The sequence below is a fragment of the Paroedura picta genome, chromosome 7 (genome assembly GCF_049243985.1).
Source record: "Paroedura picta isolate Pp20150507F chromosome 7, Ppicta_v3.0, whole genome shotgun sequence".
Lineage (NCBI taxonomy): Eukaryota > Metazoa > Chordata > Lepidosauria > Squamata > Gekkonidae > Paroedura > Paroedura picta.
The window spans coordinates 50511382-50533361 of NC_135375.1; the positions used below are offsets into that span (position 1 = coordinate 50511382).

Consider the following 21980-nt stretch of genomic DNA (forward strand, 5'->3'; position numbering starts at 1 on the left):
GTGAACACAATGGTGGTAGCAATGTATTCATAGAACATAGAATCATAGTTGGAAGGGGCCATACAGGCCATCTAGTCCAACCACCTGCTCAACGCAGGATTAGCCCTAAGCATCCTAAAGCATCCAAGAAAAGTGTGTATCCAACCTTTGCTTGAAGACTGCCAGTGAGGGGGAGCTCACCACCTCCTTAGGCAGCCTATTCCACTGCTGAACTACTCTGACTGTGAAAAACTTCTTCCTGATATCTAGCCTATATCGTTGTACTTGAAGTTTAAACCCATTACTGCGTGTCCTCTCCTCTGCCGCCAGCAGAAACAGCATCCTGCCCTCCTCCAAGTGACCTTTCAAATACTTAGAGGGCTATCATGTCCCCTCTCAACCTCCTTTTCTCCAGGCTGAACATTCCCAAGTCCCTCAACCTATCTTCATAGGGCTTGGTCTCTTGGCCCCAGATCATCTTCGTCGCTCTCCTCTGTACCCTTTCAATTTTATCGACGTCCTTCTTGAAGTGAGGCCTCCAGAACTGCACACAGTACTCCAGGTGTGGTCTGACCAGTGCCATATACAATGGGACTATGACATCTTGTGCTTTTGATGTGATACCTCTGTTCTTGCTTTGCTACTTTCACAACCATCTTATAGGCTGTCATAAGCATCCTGTGAGATGTTCTCGTTACTTCATTGCAAGTCTTCCTCCAAACTCACTCTGTCTAAACTGCTGCTTTTTCTCACACAACTACCCAGTGAATAAGGGGGCTGGTTTGGCGTGGGGGTGAGATCTGGGAACAATCTCATTGATGGCAGCTGACATCTGGTTATTCCTGTCATCAACCAGGTCATCCAATGAGTCAGTAGGAAGTGTCAGGTCCCGCAGAGCACTCAGGAATCCATCTGGATCTGTAAATCTCTGCAGGCGGGCATAAACTCACCCCGTCTATACAGTGTGCATGTAGGCTTCATCCCTATGACTGGCCACAGTTTTTTCTACGATTACCCGTCACAGGGAGAGAACCTGTGTATATACTTAAGAGTGTAGAGACTGTGCACACAAGCCAGCAATCACCAAAAGTCAAAGTACTTGTGCCCACTTCTCTACACATACTGGTTTCAAGAGATATAATATCTAGACAGTTTTACTGTATCTGGAACTCAGTATCCAAGACTGTAGAATCCTTAATACCTTAATTATACATCTCATGTTGTGTATGGGTGAATAGTTTGCATAGTATACTGAATGCTGTCTCAGTTTGGCAATTTTTTTTAGCCAAATGCTGACACTCAACTCTATTTAACCTTTTCATCTACTTCAAGCACAATTCTAAGCAACAACTGGCCAGCTTCCAATGTATGTAAGTGCTGTCAAGTCACAGCCAACCATGTTGGAATTCTTATGGTCAGTAAAATAAGGTGTTTGTATTAATAATTTGGATTGTTAATATCACACAGCGCTTTGTATTGTCCTTTTATTGGCTCATACTTTTATGTGCTCCTTTTGTGATACTGAATGCCTTCCCTCTCCAGTCTGTTTCCTACATGCATTTATTTGCCAGAGCAGCAAATCTGGGGCCCGCTTCTGAAGATGCACTACAGTGATGAAAAAAGTATCACATGGTCATTAATTTTATTCACAAGTTACTTCAGGAAGGCTGCTTCCTGAAATCTCACAGGCTGAAATGGGTGTTATTTTTACATCATGCCCAAACAGGAAACACAACTAGCACTTTTCTTTCCTTGCATCCAGATAATATGTGGAACTGCTCTTAGGATAACAACATTTATGCATGTTGATTGGACAGGAAGGGCACCCTTTACTGGATGATGATAGCCACTAACCGTGGTTATGATGCATAGGACAAGGAAAAATAACAGCACGCAGACATTGTAGTTACTCTTAGAGCTTGCATATTTATTGAACAAATCCTACTAAAAGAGCTAAAATACATTGGGTACTTGTAGTGCATTATTAAAGATCAGACTGTTACAAAAGCCTGCATTTCAGCAGTACACAACTGCAACTATACATAAATGCCACAACTGCTGAATACTGTTTCTTGCTATATGTATATACAGCACAATTGACTTATCTAATCTACCAGAAAGAAAGTGCATAAGAATGGGGGGAGGAGGGGTGAAACCAAGAAGTGCAGTGCATGCATTGGTATTTAACAGTCAGAAGCTAAACAGTTCAGGACAAAGCCTGCCCAGTAAAAGGAAGAGCTGAAGGACAGAGTTATATAAAAAAATTAAGGTGGGCTTCCAGACTGTGTCTAACACAACAACATTCCATGAGTAGATGGTGGTACTGTTTTGTTTTGTATTTTGTTTCCTAATTTCCTGGGAGCAAGAACAAAAATGTAAAATCCACATCCACAAGCTGGAAATACTGTGGAACTAGATTCATTGCTTTTGAATAGATTCTTTTTCAACACATTTAAAGAAATAATTTGGTTTTCATTTTTAAAAACATAAGCCAATTTTATTGATTTTAAGAGGACATTTACAAACATACTGCCCCCTTGAAGAATATGCCGCCTAATGATTTTGCAAAAAGAAAAGATTAAAACATTAAGACAACCCCTAAAGACCGTAAGAAAATTATTGCTGCTCTTTATCCAAATCATGAAAGCAAAATGGCAGAGAGGAAAATTGTAGTAAATTACAGTTTTGTGATTGCTCCCACTACCATTGCAAGTTTGTGAGCATACCAAGGTGGGAATCAGTTCCTCACTTGCAGTATTAGTAATTACTCACCCTACAACACTGAATAAGAAAGCCACACTGAAGACACAAGGAAACAAGTCAGTCCAGTCTAAAGAACGAGAACAAAGTACCAACACCTTCTTAGAACATGGAAATTAAAAATAACTCCATCAGAGCTACCTTGCCAAGGAGCATGTTTAAAGTCCAAAATAGCACCATTCATCAGTGTCTCAAATCCCGTGGCAGCATCTCAGTCACTTACCACAAGGAAACCATGAGTTTCATACTACTTCTATACATCAAAAGAGTACATGGATAAAATATAGAGATATACAGACAATCAATGAAAATAAACTACTAGGCTTGTTACATCTAAATGAAATAAAGGGGGACTCTCAGCCTCTGCAAGAAGCAGTTAGGAATCATGAAAATGGAGAGGCAGCAGTTTACCAGTTGCATGTGGTCAGTGGAGTTTGAGTAGTGGAAGACATTGCTGTGGTAGAACAAGGCCTGAAGGCCCACCTGTAATGTTTGTAAACTTGGGTTCACAGTGTGAAATTCTGAGTTTTTTTACTTGAGTAAGAATGGTTAAAAACCGGTTTATGGTATACATTTTTCCACTGTAATTCTCAAAAGCAAGGCTCAGAGTCCCATAGTTTTCTTCTTATGATTTACACAGAAACAATTCCCAATATATGACACCATGATGACCTCATCAACACCCATACACCATATTCAATACAAATGAGGAGTTATGATTAAAAAAAGGAGAGGTAATTGATTTGGGTGAAATGGTGTCCATAGCCATTTGCTGGTGACAGGAACGGAGGTTCAGATCTCTCATTCTTTTTGCGATTAACTTCCTTTGGGATGGGCAGATTGTCCTACAAGTGAGGAAGGAGGGGAAGGAAAGAGTTAGCTGCTGCATTTTTACAAACACTGCTATACATAATAAACCCTGTCCCTTACATGATCCTGACTTTAAAGCCATGCAAATGTGGCATAAACATTATTTTCAGTTTTAAAACATTGTATCTATTTTAAAGACTCGTCACTCTTGAAGCTGTCTCGACAGGTGCTATTTTTGTGCTAATACGTTTGAGGACTCCAAGTACTCATTCCAACTTCCATTGTGTTTATGGCCAGGTGCCATTTTCTTTGTAAACTGAGCCAGGATTGCAGCAAATCGGTTTCTTGGAGCAGTCACCATGAACATAAGTTGCTAATTTGTACATTGCTGTTCAACCCAGTTTTAGGCCAGTTAGGGAAATTGTTGTTTGTTCATGTGGCAAACAGTGTGGACAGAGCTGAATTGCCATCCAATCTCTGAACGAATACTAGACTGGTAGTGAATTAACCCTTGGAACTAAGTTTACCAAATCTACTTCAGAAGGCCATGTTGTGAAAACTAGCCAAATTCTCATTGGCTCACTGCAAACTCTACTGTGAAAAGTATTAAGATTGTGATTTACAACCATGTTGCCATGTCAGTAGTCATCTTCCATGGTCAGTGCAAAAAAATGGTCAGTGCAAAAAAAATAATAAAACCCAAACAAAACTTAACAGTATTACAATCCTTTTATACTATCTAGGTTTCTGAATACAAAGACTAAGGTAGCTTGCCATGGAAGATATTTCTCCTTAAGTTGTCCAACTGTACAAGCATTCTTCAAAATGATAGCAGGCTTCAAAATGATATAGACATTGTGCTGGTGAATGCGCATCTTTCTTTGCCTTTCCCATCTGCTCTGATCTCCAAAAGAACACTGGTAGAAAGGGAGACCCTCACAGACAGGGCTGCTCTTGCTATTATTGACAGTGAAACTTAGCAGGATATAACTCAGCATTAGTTATCTGTTCTCAATGAAAACAGCTCACTCTCTGGTCAGTGAAAGGAAGCAGTAGAATATCACTTTATTTAAAACTTTTTTATCCCAGATTTGTGACATAGATAGACCTGAATAACAGCGCATATTAAAATATACAGTAATCAAACAGATTAAAAACGTTGACATGACAGTAAAACTCATCCTGTTATATACAACAAAACATTCACTGCTATCACAAAACTTCCACAAAAGATGAAAATCTTCAAATTTTCAAGGGACTGCTTGAGAACTTTACAGGCTCTTCAAAGGTCTAGTGCTTGGCGCTCTGGAAGACCATCTGGACACTATAGTGCAGCAACTAAAGAGGCCTGATTTCTAACTGTGAGAAAGAGATATACAAAAATGCTTGTGAACAGATCACTTGTTCATATGTAGCCCCCAGGTAATAAAGAATTTAAAGGCAGTTATTGGCACCTTGAACTAAGCCCAGAAGCAAATGGTTAGCCAATACAGTTGTTCCACTACAAATGTAATATGTTGTCAATTCATTCTCATAAATTAATGGGCAGTTGCAGTCTGCATCAACAGAAGCTTTTAAGATATAGTCAAGGGCAGCCCCAGATAAAGAATATTAGTAACACAGCCTAGAAGCTGCAGCAGCATGGATAAACTTGGCTGAGATATAGAAGATATAGTAATTCCCCCTTCTAGACCACTTTTTCCCACTCCTTGCATTTGTTCCTCAAAAGCTCACATGAGGTTCAACAGCATCCCAACGCTATATATCAGCTCAAATAATTTTACTCTGCAAAAGACCAACCCCTACCAGAACACCAGTTGCAGGACCACCATAACCTTCATCCTGTTTGGATTCATTTTGAGCTTGCCTGCTCCCCACTGATCTGACCAGCACATGGAGACACCTGGGTAAAAATAGCCACACCTGGAGACTTACGCCAATAAAAAATAAAGTGGGAAGTTATTGGGATACATTACTCCTGTATTTCAAATTTTGGGAGACAGGAAAGGCAATATTCTTGACTAGTAATAAAGCCCGCTGTAATTAAAATACAGCGGGTGCTAGGCAAGGGAGCTCCCGGCAGTCGCGCGCAGCGCGGCTGTCAGGGGCTCCCTTGGCCGGCGGCCTGACATGGCGAGAGGCGCTTCGCACCTTTCGCCTCGTTAGGCCACCGGCAAGGGAGCAACTGCGAGCCGCGCTCGCAGTTGCTTCCTTGTCATCAGGGCAGGAATCGGCCGGGCCAATCGGCAGGCGCTTTGCGCCTGCCAATTGGCCCAGCCGATGGTCTGTCCGGAGGCGCCGCGGGCGTGTTAAGGATTATATTTGTATCCCACTCTTCTTCCAAGCTCAGGCCAATAAGGAGATTTTCTTCAGTTTTTGGGGTTTCCAATTTTTTTGTCTGAAAACCAATTCTAAAATCTGAGTATTTTGTCAAGAGAGAAGCAGGACAACTACTACTGTCACTGCAAGGTTGAAAGATGAAGCTGTTTCTTCTGGATAGCTCTTGCCTATTTTCAATCACAGGAGCCTATATAAGGTCAATGAACAATTCTAAATACCAAATTATAGCAAACTCACAAAAGTGGAATCCTTGAGCTTTTCCTCCAAGGAGACAACAGAGATATCCTTGGGATAAGATAGCATGAAAAGGCAGAGGCCTTCCCTTTCTTAATATGGCTATAGCCCTGGACCTTGTGCACCTTACAAGATCCTAGGATCCTACAGTAATCATCTAACTCTCTGTTGGACAATTTTGCATTCCCTTTGTACACAAATAGCCACATGTAAACAAGTATTCAAATAGTGCATGTAAGATGTGCACTGTCAAATGTACAGACTTTGAATTATCTCATGCAACTTCCATACAGATTTAATGATAGTACTATGAAGAGGAACCATTGCTCAGAAGTATTACAGAGTATGCCTTCCAGTAAATTTATTTTGTGATTTTAATCATATGCTTAATTTTTATTGCCACTTTTAATTTAATGCACAGAAAATCCATTCAAGCTGCAAAGACGGACTTGTTACTGAAGTATTCCTTTTGGTGCCTAGCTCTGCCTTCTTAAATGACTTGTTTCTTAGGCTTCTGGCACTCAATAATGAACCCTTTTTCCTGTAATAATTTAATGAAAGGCATATTTATTCTTCCCAACTTTTAAGGAAAGGTAGCATACTATGCTGCCAGAGACTGTGGTTCACTATGTAGTTTGTTTGCAGACTAAGACCTGCTCTCTTTAAACTCAGATCAATGCATATCCTGTTAACTATTCATCAATGAGATTTAAAGTCCGCAATTATGTATTTTCCTGTATTGTTGATATATGGTCCCAGTAATAAATATTTTGTAGGGAAAAAACCTTTATGCCTTTAATAGATATAATCCTAATTCTTGACATCCTACACACAGTGAGGTGGCCCATGTAGCTAGGTAGGTTGTGAACCTACCACCTGACCCCATGGTGACTTGCTTGCCTGGTACAAAGGCAGCAGACATTACATGTGGTCTAGATAGGTTGGTAGACAGTGCTGGAGAGGAGCCAGTAGTTCTGGTAAATGCTGGCTATGTGTGGAAGTGTAGTTGTGTGGTCTAGGAGGAAAAATTTAGACTGCAAGGCAGGAGACTCAGGGCCAGGATCTCCAAAGTAGCCTTTTCAGGAGTCCTGCGTGTTCCACATGCAGGGCCAGCAAGAGGCACAAATTATGAGTTTCAATTTGTGGCTGAGATGATGATGTAGAGGAATGGTTTAGGTTTACTAGGAACTGGGATGCTTTTTGGAACAAGCAGGACCTGTACAAGAGATTCCTTCCACTTGCCCCAAGAAGGAACAAAACTACTGACAATTAAATTCAAAAAGGTAGCAGAGCAATTTAAAACTAATGCCTGGGGGAAAGCTAGCAGGATATGAAATGTTTCTGGTTCTGGATGGCTCATCTTGAAGAGTTGAAGGGGTAGCTGTAACTGTTCTAGAGGGAAGTGGATTAAGACTGGCAACTGAGAGGGTGACAAACAATATTGATCGTAATAAAGAAAGTGATTGATTGACTGCCTGGCAAGGTCTATAAGCCACAGGAGGAAGGCTGCAGGCCTAACGTGTCTGGGGAATTATCGATGTTTACATGAAAATGCTAGAAGTATCCCATGGTAAAATTGTGGGAGCTGGAATGCTTAGTGTCAGACATTGCAGCAATTTCAGAAACCTGGTGGGATGAGAATAATCAGTGGGATAGTGTGATTATGAAATATAAACAGTATCAGAAGAATAAGGGGGGAGGTGGAGTGACACTGTATGGCCTATTATGTACGGCCACTGAAACGGTGGTATGGAGAACGCGGAGGAGGAAGAGGCGAAGCAAACCGGTTATGCATGGGACGGAACACAACGGCGGCAAAACTCAGAGTATCCGATTATGCACACGGCTACTCCGGAGCCGCTGCTGGTTGCGCCCTGGTCCCAGGAAGCGCCACTTTCTTCCAGATCTCGCTAACACGGCTTTTTCAGCGGCATACGTTGACTCTGCGCCCGGTTGCTGCCTGCAGCGTGCATAATTGGTGATTTAGCCGCCGCCATTCCACCCCGAATGCGGACCGACTCCGTGCATAATGGGCCTATGTCAGGGGGTATACAGTCCAGTAAAACCTAGATTTGCATACAGTAATACTAGGGAAATAATGGGTTCAAAAAGAAATTTAACTCTGGGAGTTGTTTATTGACCACCAAGATGATTTTAAAACAGCAACAGAATTAAGAAAAGCAGCTAGAATAGGTGATTTTAGCTACCAACACCTTGATTGGGTCAATATCTGTTCAAGTCAGTAGAGAGATTGGGTATCTAGATGCTTTCAATCACTGTGCCATGGAGAAGGTGATTACAAAACCTACCAGTGGGAAGACTATCCTTGCCTTGGTCCTAAGAAATGCTCAAGACAAGGTGAGAAATGTAAACATGATACTGCCATTTGGGAACAGCTAAGATAAAATGTATACTACAGGTTAGGAAAGGTACCAATAAGGATAAAAAGGGTTGCATGGTTAACAAACAAAGTAATAGAAGCAGTAAAAAGAAGGATTCCTAAATGGTGGTAGGCAAGTCTAAGTGAGGTAAATTAAAGGGATTTGGCAAATAAAATGCAAGTCAGTGTTCAGACAGGTAAAAAGAGACTATGAAAAATATATTGCAAAAAAACCCAACAACAATAAAATTTTCTTCAAGTATATTAGAAGCAGAAAACCAGCCATGGAGGTAGTGGGGCCCTTGAATGACCAAGGGCTAAAAGGATTGCTAATGGATGACAGGGAAATGGCAGAGAAGCTGGATGCATTTTTTGCTTCTATTTATGGAAGATGGGAGGTGTTTCCCTTCCAGAACTGCCAGGTTTTTTTTGCTTCTATCTATGGAAGATGGGAGGTTTTTCCCTTCCAGAACTGCCAGTTTTAGGAGGGATGTCAAGAGAGGACATCCTGGGATTGATGGATGAATTAAAAACTGATAAATCGCCAGGCCAGATGCCACACATTCAAGAGTTCAGACATGTACATTTGTGGATCTGACAAAAATATGCAATCTATCACTAATATTTGCCACCATTCCCAAGGACCAGAATGTAGCTAATCTAATCCGCATCTTAAAAAGTTCCCGATGAGATCTGAGAATTTACTGGTCAGTCAGTCTTACACTGACACTGAGTGAGTTGGTGGAACCTGTTGTTATAGAATTAGTAGGCACAATTGATGAACAAAAGCTACTGAGGAGGAATCAGCACAGATTCTGTAAAGGCAGATCTTGTCTCACTAACTTTTTAGAGTTCTTTGGGAGGGGAGGTTGGAGAAGGATGACCTGGCAGATGTTTACCTAGACTTCCAAAAAGTTTTTTTTAAATATAAAGTTCTTCATCAAAGACTCCTAACTAAACTCAGCAGTCATTTTAAGAAAGTAATTTTCTTCAACACAAAATGTACATGTTGGACAGTATTTGAGCCCTTGGTAAAATTTATAGTTGATTTATTTTTAAATATTTATTTAAATATTTAAATAATATTTATTTGAAAGCGCAAATAAAACACTACAAAATTAGTTTAAAAATAAAAATGTAATGTGTTTATTAGGTTAGATATCAGTGAATAAGGTAAGTAAAGCAGTTATGTGTGTTTCATTCTTTATGCTGAAATAATTACCTGTTATTAGCAGTTATAACAGAAATTACTCTTAGACCAATTATGCATGAAGGGGAAAGGGTGGGCTAGTGCTCACATGGCAGCAGGGCAAATTCATGCTTGCACATCATGCCAACACTAGTCTGTCCCCCCTCCTGTTTTCTGATGACTGACACAGCCACCTGTGATCCATTACTGTTATCACTTGTTACCATATGTTATCTGTATCTTTTCCTGTTCCCTGTAAACTGCCCTGAGCCTTTGGGGAGGACGATATATAAATATAATAAATAAATAAATACAATTCTAGGTTCTTCTTCTGCTCAAGCTAAAATATGTGGTTTCCCTTGGGCTAATTATGAAGGACAAAATGGTACATGTACACAAAATTCAGAATGTGCTTTTATAATGAATTCACTGCTAAACTTTTCCATGTTTGCATACTCTTCTAAGTTAAGGGTTGGCTTAGTTGAGGAGAATTTTGTCTCCCAGAATTTAAATTAATATTTTGCATATATATGAACATTGTCCTTCAGTAAATCAATTCTTTTAAAACATTTTTTCTTCTTTTCATTCATTCATTGTGGCTTTAACCTCAGAGGATGAAGGAAGAAAAGTAGAAGCACAGACGTGCAAGCAACACAGACAGACAGACAGACAAAAGACCTGGGCAGACTTCCAAAAGTATTGTTATGCAGTTCCTTTTCAGCTGTAAAAACAAACTCAGCCCTGAAATTCTGCCATACAATCATAAGATAAAAATGCCACGTGATCATTCCGGGATCTGCAAATACATTCTCTGTTCTATGCAGCCCTTTACATTTGGCTACTCCATGACAAACAGCAAGGGTCTTTTTGTTAAGAATATTGAATTTAAAATATCTTCCCTTTTTATTCCTCCTTTATTATATAATAAGGCAGCAAGAATTCATAAAATCATTCTAAAGGATTGAGTCCTTTTCACCAATCTTCCATGATAGTCTATGGTTTTTGCCCCCATGGTGGATAGTGAGTGAGGTCAGTTTTTGTAGTTTCCACCACTTCTGGACATCTTGTATATTGCTTGAGTATTTTATGGCAGTGGTCTGCAACCTTTTTTACGCTGTGGACCGGTGGGTGTGGGGTAGAGATCCTGCAGCCACGCATGCGTGGCCGCACATGCGCAAACGCGCATGTTATAAAAGTGACCATATTACGAGTATTGTAAATTTTATTCATATTTATCAGTTCATTTGACTTATTGACACTACTTTGTGTAGTCTGTATTAATAAATCCATTTAAATTTATCGGCTTAAAAAGGTAAAGGTATCCCCTGTGCAAGCACCGGGTCATGGCTGACCCTTGGGGTGACGCCCTCTAGCGTTTTCATGGCAGACTCAATACGGGGTGGTTTGCCAGTGCCTTCCCCAGTCATTACCGTTTACCCTCCAGCAAGCAAGCTGGGTACTCATTTTACTAACCTCGGAAGGATGGAAGGCTGAGTCAACCTTGAGCCGGCTGCTGGGATTGAACTCCCAGACTCATGGGCAGAGCTTTCAGACTGCATGTCTGCTGCCTTACCACTCTGCGCCACAATAGGCTTAGAAGTGTGCAATTACTTTGAATTTCACTGTCAAATTTGGCTGCCACCTTTGTGAATCCAAAAGTATGCTATACTACAGTATAACCAAGAGGGTTTCCAAATATTGCAAGATACTCTGATTTCTAATTATACAGCTCAGAGCTTTCCTTCAATAAAGGGCATGGGAAATGTGCTGATATCTGAACAACAGATTTCTTCATGGGAATTTTCTTAGGCTAGCTCTAGGAATATATCTGAAACAGTTTTCCATCTGTTAACTATTTTGCTTACTTGCCAATTCTGCTGCCAGATTTTTGAGTCATGAGTAAACAGGGATAAGGGAATGAAACCAATATGTTCTGTGGCTTTTGAAAAGCCGTTTTTGCTCTATTCAAATTTCATATCCTATTTTGGACATACCAGAATGAAAATAAGGCTATTCAAACTTCCCAGGAAGACAAACATTTATGTAGTTATGTTAACCCTATTATTATTAATCTATAATACTAGCACAAACTGATGATTCCACTGAAAACACTGAGAACTTCAAAGATAAGTAAAATATCACATTACTGGGCAAGCTAACTATGATATCACTTTTCTGTTCTAACTTTTCTCCCAGAGGTGTGGAGTTGTTTTTTAAATTATGGTTAAGTTCTGTTTTTTTTCTTTTTTCTTTTCTTTTTTTTTGCCAAACATTTAGTTTACCCACAAGAAAAAAAGAAGGAAAACCTTTAGGTTTCTACATTAACTTCTATTTCTGTTTTTGTTCTCCGGCAGTCATAAAATAATCCCAAATGACAGTTTCATTGTACATTGCAAAACTCTTGTAATCCAATCTGAGGTTTTTAAAAGTATATAAATAAATATACCTGAAGAAATCCTCCATACCCATGGCTGATAGGAATGTGTTTCTGGCTGGCAGTGAGCCTTGGTCGATAAACCTACAGAAATATTAATACAATAAAAATATTCATGAGGAGAGCTATAGTCATTTAAAGGAACCTTAATTTAGTGCTGAACTGGGATCACAGTGTGAACAAATTCCTCAGTAAGACCCACCAAATCAACTGGAGCCCAGAGATTCTCAAATAAATGTTCATACTTTTGTACTAAAGAGAAAACTATAAGATGAAGGCAACCCCCACCAGAGTCATCTGGTTCACAGATGTTTCTACTCTTTCCTGCCCCTCCTCATAGTCTCAAGGTCTTTGTCCTAAATACTGCCTACAAATATCTTATTCTATACTGTTTTCTACTGCTGTGCTGTTTTGCAGTTTTAAGGCACATCTAACCTGGAGATGCATTATCTAGATCTTACTTCATGTCTGCCTTTGGTCAATTAAGTCTTTTATTGATACTGAATCACGTTTGTATTTACAACTGCACTATTTATAAAACTTGTATTCCTTAAATTGCTTACATTATTTGGCATTAGTGGAGCAAACAAATGTTCATCAACCAAGATGGAAAGAGACTTGGGACTGCAGTGCATAATAGGTCAAGGAAAACGTCAACCCAACATACCACAGTAGTGAAAAAGACAAACTCTATGCTGGGGATTATTAGGAAATGGACAGAAAATAAAACAGCCAATATTATAATACACCTGTATCAAGCTATGATGTAACCTTATTTGGAATACTGTGTGCAATTCTGGTCAGAATGTCTCAAAAAGGACATTGCAGGGCTGGACAAGGTACAGAAGATGATTAAAGGGGTTGGAATACCCTTCCTATGAAGAAAGACTGAAGAATCTGTAATTTTTTAAGACTAAGGAAGGATAGAATTTTATACAATTATGGGCAGAGAAAGTAGACAGAGGGAACTTTCCCTCCATCTTCAGGATCTGGCCTTCTAAGGAGCAGTCTGGGCTGCTCTCCTCTAGGACTGACTGGTTTGTTCGCCTTGCAGTCCAAGGGACTCGCAAGAGTCTTCTCCAGCACCAGAGTTCAAAAGCCTCAATTCTTTGATGTTCGGCCTTCCTTATGGTCAGCTTTCACAGCCATACATTGCAACTGGGAAGACCATAGCTTTGACCAGACGCACTTTGGTTGGCAGAGTGATGTCTCTGCTTTTTAGGATGCTGTCTAGATTTGCCATAGCTTTCGTCCCCAAGAGCAAGTGTCTTTTAATTTCTTTGCTGCAGTCCCAATCTGCAGCGATCTTGGAGCCCAGCAAAATAAAATCTGTCACTACCTCCATTTCTTCCCCATCTATTTTCCAGGAATTGAGAGGGCCAGATGCCATGATCTGTTTTCTTGATGTTGAGTTTCAAGCCAACTTTTTCACTCTCCACAAGGAGGTTTACATCAACATAAAACATCCAATAATTAAAATACTAAACTACAATACAGCCCCCTGCCCCTGCTCATGTAGCTTAATAGGCTGCCCCAACCACCTAATGCCTCATGGTGTGGTATGCAGAGGAGGGACCCAGTCGATGAACCTGGATTAGAAGCCAAAAGAAAGGCTGAAGAGCTGGATCTACCTTTTTTCGGTTAGTTCATGTATATACTGTGCACATTCTAAGACTAATACAATAAAAGGTTTCTTGTGCTTTTCCTGTATTTAATCTCATAAGAAAAAATATGGGATAGGGAACCAAATGGAAAATGTAAGAGAGAATTCTGAAAAATTTTATAGACCCTATTGTATGTAGAAAGAGAGAGTTTTTGCCTTAAATAATCCTAATCTACTGCAAACTAATAAACCAAAAGATAAAAGTGTAAAATGTCCTAGTGGCCAGCACTATGATTCAAACTCTACCATGGTCACCCACAAAGATTTGAGATACTCTGACTGAGAAGGGCCTTTGAGAGGTACTGTTAATTAGACTGACCTGTCCCTGATATTATTTTTTAAAATTCAAATAAACATTCAGGAACCACAAAACAACAACTGATCTACCTAAGATCCACAGGGACTGTAAAACAGCACTATTCCACCAGGCCAAAACAAGCAAATGGTCCTCCCTTCTCTCTCTTCAGAATTTTCCACCTGTTGAACATCCCACCATTAAACAGTAGCCAATGATACTACATCCAGAACACATAGTCAAATAGCAGGAAATAAGAGCATTATGGGGGTTTATTGTTTTATTGTATTTTAACTAGAATTTTAATATGCTATGAACCACCCGAGCCTGTTCACAGAAAGGGGTGGTCTACAAATCCAATAATATATAAACAAATGATTTGATGCTCATGCAGTATACCTAACCCAAAGGTAATATATAGGGTTTCTATCCAATTTACATAGAAGTCAAGTATTTCTACAGAACATCCTGGCAGCAGAATAAAAGGGCTGTTTGCCCTTTTTTCTCATATAGAAAAGAATGCTTTTTTGAAAGTAATGTTTGTTACCTTTAAAATATGTGCATTAAAATATTTTTCTAATTCGTCTACTGTTCAATTGTTTACAGGTTGTCTACTTTAAACTCATTAAAAGGTAGACAGGAATAACAACCTTCTTAACTTCTCTCCATTGCTAGATAGCTGAGCAATAGAGGGAACCAACATTTGACTTCAGGATGGCAGATAAACAGGTGCAACAACTGACCAATGGATGTACAGTTGGGAGGAATTATCATCTTTACACTTAGGCATTTATCCAAGCAGAATACTATGCTACATCTCCTCCATAAGACATAAACTCTTCTGCTGTTCCAGTTTCCCACAGGGTTGATATGACATAACGAATATATAATTAGAGGTAGTCATCAACATACAGAAGTCCCTAAAGCCTCTCACTAGAATTTTAATACTGGATACACAGGACGTAAGGAAACTTCAATTACATGTGTACCCCAGTCTAAATGTTGGCAAACACTACAGTCAAAGATGCCTCGACAGAAGTGGTCTGAGCACTAATTTTTTCAACTAGAATCATAGCATGATGATCACTCTCAGGTCACTGGTCTGTATTCAATAAGCTATCTAGGTCAACTTGTGAGGAATTAATTCCATCTATATTTATGGAATTGTAAAATGTTATATGGATCATTCTTTGGGATATAAAGGTTCAACTTATGCAATTGGAAAGGGCCACTGAAGGCAAAAGATGAAGTCTCAGCAACTTCAGAATAATTGTACAAACTTTACTGTTGACAGCTGAATAAGTATGTGGACAAGTATGCTTCTCTGTAGTAGTTTTCCTCACTGGAACCAGTCCAGTGTAATTTTTGGCTCCATTATGACTACTTTATAGCAGCAATCAATGCCATCAGTGTGTGGCAGATCATTTGTGGAGTAAAAGTGAACCAGTAAAGGTGCATTCCATTGCTAAAGTCTACACAATAAATTCCTCTCCTGTTTCCACTGCTCCATCTTTCCTGATTTAGATATGTTTTACTGATATTCTTCTACAGCTTCTCTTTATTCTTTCTCATCTTGTGATTCAGGCCTCTAACACTAACAGGATGAAAACAGCTAAAGAAGGCAAGCAGCTTTTCCCTCATCCATTTTAACACCTTCCTTGCTGTCACTCCCCCCTCTTGCACAAGTAGTTCTTCACAGTGAAACTTCTGATCTCCTGAATCTTCTAATTCATCCACCAAGCTTTTCCTTCAGCTGGAAAAATTTTACATTGACTTTTTTTTCCCTTTCCAGTTTAAAAAGACAACATGTCAGCTAGTCCTTTGTCACGAAGCCAAAACTTTATTCTAGAGTTTAACCCAAAAGTTGTCCCATTAGCTTTTACTCCAAAATAATCTCTATGGCTTTGCAATACCAAATGATTTCTCACTTTCTCCACAATATACACATTGTGCACACCATCCTACATGCCCTCAGTGGAAGAGGTTTTTTTTTTATGTAGCCTCTGTTGACTTACATTGATCTATAGGCAGAGCTACAGATGAAAACCCAATGAAAACTGTCTAGCTATCTCTTTAGTTAACTAAAGTAACCATAATGTGGCCATATTCTTGCAATCATAGGATTATTAGATCCTCAGTACTCTTTCAATAATATGAGATGACTCCTTTTCTTTTGCATGGTTCATTGTTTGTGAGTTTATATTATGTTAGTTTAGGCCTCTTACAATGCAGTCCTAAATAAAAACACATTTCTAAGTCTACTGCAGTCAATAAGATTAAAAAGGAAAACTCAATAACCAATTATTCCAGTGCCTTCTCCAGTTCAACTACAGATCACATGTTAAAGCACATACAGGTGAAACACATCCATTCAAACATTACAGAAAATATATGTGTATAAGATTCAAAGTATGCTAAAGAAACTGACAGTCTTGTGTTTTTCAACAACGTATATAGTTTATCACAGTCCACAACACTACAACATTCAAGACAGAAAGAAAAGTTTTCATTATCACAACTAACTCATCTGTGGTGAGATGATCTTGCAAGGAGAATACAGTGCTGCAGCAGAGCCTTCACAATTAGGGTTGTGCGATTCGGCTGGTTCGGCGGCCGTTCCCTCCGGGCGCAGCCAGCGCCACTCCGCGCGGGGGGGAGGGCGGTGCCGGCAGCGGCGTGACAGCGGGCGCAACCACACAGGCACGCCTGCGTGGTTGCGCCCGCTGTCACGCCGCTGCTGGCACCGCCCTCCCCCCCCTGCGGTGCGGCGCTGGCTGCGCCCGGAGGGAACGGCCGCCGAACCAGCCGAATCGCACAACCCTATTCACAATGCAATAGGCTTATAGGACAAACCATCCCTGATGACGCCAAAGAAACCCTCTTGCTTGCTGTTATGCATCAGTACTGTCACAAAGGTACGAGACTTGCTTCTTTGCTCCTCTTCACAGAAAGAGAGCAGGCACTATGTTCTGCAGCACATAAATTTATCCATCTTCAGCAACTTCCTTTCATATATACTCAAGGGTTGGTGCATGAAAATCTGCCTTGCTACCATTTAGCTTACAAGCCCGGAGCTTCATAGCAATATGTTTTTAACAAGGATATCTGAGAGGGAAATACTCCGTATTATCCCTTTCAGTTACATGAAAATGTTAAAAACACATTTAAATCAAATTATGTTTTGCAGAATTACACTGTGTAATTACATACATGGTAGCTGTGATGTTACATGAAACATACATTGTACTCTAAATTATTCTCTAAATGGCCAGTTGTTTTTTGAAATTTGTTAAAAAGGAAGAATGAACATGCTTGTGGGGTGAAGGGGGAGACATCAAATCAACCTACACATGTTCATTGGAAAATATACACAGAGTCTATGTATACAGTGCTTTCTTTGCAAAACTGGGAACTAATGGTTATTTGAAAAATACTTTACTTGAAATTAAAACAATCATAAGACTTAAATATTTATATATGGCCATTGAATACTCAACTGCTACTTATTTTTCCATCGTTTTTCCTCTAGGAATTGCATTTAAAGATTATAAATCTTAAAACAGAATTTGATTTTTTGGTCCCAATGTCCTTATGCATAGCAATGTACATACCTACCAACAAACAGGTTCTGACAGTTCAGAATACTTGTATAAGGGGTTCATTTCCCCCCATCATACACACAGATAAAGGCTGTATCAAATATCTGCACCAACCATCTGTCAGAGGATGTGTACATATATTAGTCCAACAAGGGGAACCACTTGCAGAAACCTGTTTCATGCAAAAGTCCCTCTTAGACCAGGGGGAAAGACTGCTTCAGTTTGTATGCCAATCACTGCATTCTGTGAAAAACTTTTAAGAGTAGTTGTAGGTTGTGATGAAAATCATGGCAACAACCCACTTAATGTCTGCAGAATAACCTGAAGCCACAGCACATATCATCATTCCAATTCATCATTCATCATACTGTAGAGAATGATAGACAATGGGATTTTCACTGATTCCCCCCGGTGGAAAACCTGCCAGCAGAAATTTTCACTAGGATCCAAGGCCATGTTTGGAAGTATGGGAAGTAGCCCATGACAAAAGATGATGCCACATTTTGCAGGGTTTTGCATGCACACACTAACCTAGTTAGATGTGCTCTAAGATCCAATGCAACTTCTTAGGTAAACAGAAGTTGATTGCAAGTGTGCTCTCAGATTTCATTTCTGTCTTCCCAGGAAGCTACTTTGTAAGAAGCTACTTCGTTTGTAGGAAGCTACTTTCAAAGTTCTACAAAGGCTTTTCACATGGTGGCAGACACTATACCTTTGGAAAGGAGCTCAGGACCTCCAACACTTGCTCAGCCCACAGGTTTGCATGAAAGAAGCTATTGGAAGTATTTGTAGCAAATGAAGCATGATGCCAGTTAAAAATAGTTAGCAATTGTATGGAAGCAACTTGTTGTATAGTGTTAATATATGATACTTTAATAATGCAGTCCTAAACGTGTTTCCTTCAAGAAAAGTCCATTGTGTTCAGTTAGCTGAATTCCCAAATAAACAGATTTCAGATGTTGGGGTAAAGTTTTGTATGCAAAAATGTTCCTACGTATTACAGTTTGCAGAAAGTTTTATTCACAAGTACAATGACTCTCCATTTATAACTATTTGAAATTTTTTAATTTACCTTTTTATTACTGAATAAATATGAACGTCTTTTCTTCTCCATCTTAGTAAAGTAACAACATACAAGGTTTGCTTCTCACCAGACAAATTGAAATAAATGCATAAACAGAATCTTTCTTAGAGCCCAACTAGGAGATGGGCCCATGGGTCCAACCTGTGAACTCCACCATCATTGTATCATTTCTAAAGGATATAAACGTTCTGCAGGACCTGGTTTCCATCATGCCCAAAACACAGTGGGATAAGGTACTTTTGTGAAAAGGTGGGGGAGGGGGGAGAGAATGTTCCAGCTTGCCATGCTGTGAGCCCAATCAGGATCAGGCCCTTGTGGCCTTTTTGAATTTCTTTAAAATGGTGACAACATCCACAGGTTGGACCTGTGGATGCCATCACATCTAGGCTGGCCCTTAAAGCCAATGATCTTTACAGGCTACCATGATAATCTTCACTTTAAGCACTAACAATGAAATAAGAAAAAAATATTATCTATAATAGTTTATGGAAATAAATGTTTACATGGATTCCTGAAATTGATTAATCAAGGAAATTTTGTAGTGAAAGCTAAATCTGAAATACATTCCATAGGTTAACAGTCTCATTCTTGTTTTCCACAAGTGACTAAAAATTCAAGGATGTTCTCAAAATATTATCTTGCTTTTGTCTTTTATTTTGAATAAAATTTTGTGACAATGTACACCCAGTGTAATTCTTGCTTAAATTGACAGGCTTGTATTAATTTCCAGAACCCCAAACTTTCTCCCATGATAACACTGAACTTTTTTTTTTGGGGGGGGGTGTAATCAGGATATAGCATGTGACAGCTGGATCCTATTGGATGATTATGAAAAACTTTCAACACTTGCCCATCACATTTACTCAAACTTCTTTTTCATTACTTAATACAAAACTTTCCACTAATTAGAATATTTAGTCTTAACTGTTGGGCCACATTCCCACATCTACCCACTCCCCACCATCAATTTAAATTCTGCCAAAAAAGATTGCAATGAGAAGTCATTATAACAGATTTGCTTTAATATGAGAAAGGAACACAAAAATAGCAGATATATTAAATTCAAATGGCAAACAATATTGAAAAAAGAAATGCATTGAAGTGATCTTGGTGTATTTCTCAATAATTACACACATAATTTCAATCAGTCCAGTGAGGGGGTTAAAACTGCACTCTCCAAACGGATGTCCAAATATAACTTTACAAAATAAAATAAGCAATTAAGCTGCTTTGGAGAAAGAACATGTAATATACAGTATTACATTTAATGAAGAACACACCCAATGTTTTCCACACACACACACACCACTTCTAATGCATATGGTATCCTAATGCATACTAAAGAATACCTTTTGTTCTACATACATTTGATTTCAGCAAGACAAGACTTCAAGCTTCAATTCAAAATGTCTGAAAATGGAAAATCCAACTCACAAAGGCTTTTCAAGTGCATTATTCATTGCATGGCAGAGCACCAAAATCCCAATGGATGCATTTTAAAGGTCATGTTGATGAACATGTGTTGGGATAAGCACACCAGATTAATATTTATCTGAAGCTGATTTTTTTTTCATTTGCAAAAACAACTAATTCTTACCATTCTCAGATTTTATTAAGACTTGGGACTGCACTTTCCCTCTGGTAGCACGAGAATAGTCTGCTAAAAAAATAAAGGAAAAAAACCTCGTCACGTCACCAAATACAGAAAGCTGTATACACAAACAGCAAATAAATCAAATAAGTACTGGTTAAGATCTAACTCTCACAAATCAATCTACTCCTATGTCACGTTTCTTTCCACTAGAGCAGTCTATACCCTTAAATATAGGACAAAGGAATCCCTGATACTTGGATATGCAATCCCCATGCTATTCTTAGCACATTGCATCTCTTTGAAGTGCACTATACCTAACCCACTTTATCAAACAATATTTTGTGCCAGCAGCACAGTTTATCCATTGTTCTCAGACATACTACCAACTGCTTTTTTTCACTGAAGGCAGCAGTATTAGAGTCACACTTTCACAACGTAATAGCCCAGAGAGGGGATATTTTTGGAAATGGCACTGCATTACATAACCTCTAGCTCTCTCAAGCACTAAATGCAAGCTCACAACTCTTCTCTGAAAGAAAAATATTAACTTGCAATTTCCCCCAAAAAAACTTTCATTTAAAAAGAATGCAAAATAATTAAATGAAGTAAGATTTTCAGAATACAATGACATCATCCACAAGGTAATTTCTTTCCTAAATTAACACACATCACCTAACATTTCTATTTTATTTTAGGCATATTTTAATTAGTTTAAGCAGATTCAAATATGGTAACATGTACAGGCAAAAGGTCAGGTAAAATATTTTAATCTTCTCCACTGTTAGTCGCACTTCATTCGCTAGTGGATTCTGTACAGAAAAGAATATGATGATAAAATTCACTCCTGCCTTAACAGCTGCACATGTTAAAATGTAGAAGGCTGTTGCAGGAAGAACGCCTGTTTCTAAAAATACACCCAAGGCAAGGCAACCATTAATATCCCAAGCTTTAAAATCCACCGTTGGCACAGAAAGACAAAGATTTAAATCTACACATACAGCACGCTTCTTCCACTTCACAGTTTTCTCTGGAAATATTAAACAATCAAGAGTATTTTCTGTTTTTTAAAAACCCCAAATCTATGAATGCTTACAGCACATTCCAAGCGGCGGCGGGGGGGGGGGGCGGTGAGGGAGATAACCCACAAAGGAAAGGAAACCAAACAAAGAGTTGGGAAGAGGAGAAATCTCTTTAAGAGCTTGTGCATTTGGGGGAGGATGCATATACTTACAGACAAAAGCCCCCGTTCCCTTCTCCCTCTGTCCTTTTTACATGATCTGAAATACAAATGTGGATTTTAAAAGGGGGAGCATGCTACAAGAAGAGAATTTATAGAGGGGGAGCGTGGGGTGGGTAGGAGGGTGTGGGGAGGAATGACTGCACCTCTTTCACAGTGCAGCCTTGGAAGGAGAAGGGGGGACAGAAAGAAAAGGGGGTGGGGGCAGCAAGAGGGGAAAATCTCTCTCAGGCTTTGGTTGCCTGCCTATATTGAACAATGAGCTAATTCTGATGGAAGCTGGCAAGGCGCCAAGCGCTCCCCTCTCCCCTCCTTGCGCGCCCCCTCCCCCTTCCCTTTGCTGCTGCAGAGCCAGACTGCTTAGTCTGCAATAATCTGCAGC

General features: G+C 39.4%; 1 long non-coding RNA gene across 1 annotated transcript; it reads right to left on the reverse strand.

Annotated features, from left to right (window-relative positions):
• Positions 1-1885: 1885 nt before the first annotated feature.
• LOC143842493 (uncharacterized) lies at positions 1886-21943 on the reverse strand. The gene is made up of 4 exons (XR_013233143.1): positions 21593-21943; positions 20365-20427; positions 12139-12210; positions 1886-3584 (listed from the first exon to the last, which is right to left on the reverse strand). It is a non-coding gene; the product is annotated as an uncharacterized LOC143842493 (long non-coding RNA).
• Positions 21944-21980: the final 37 nt, after the last annotated feature.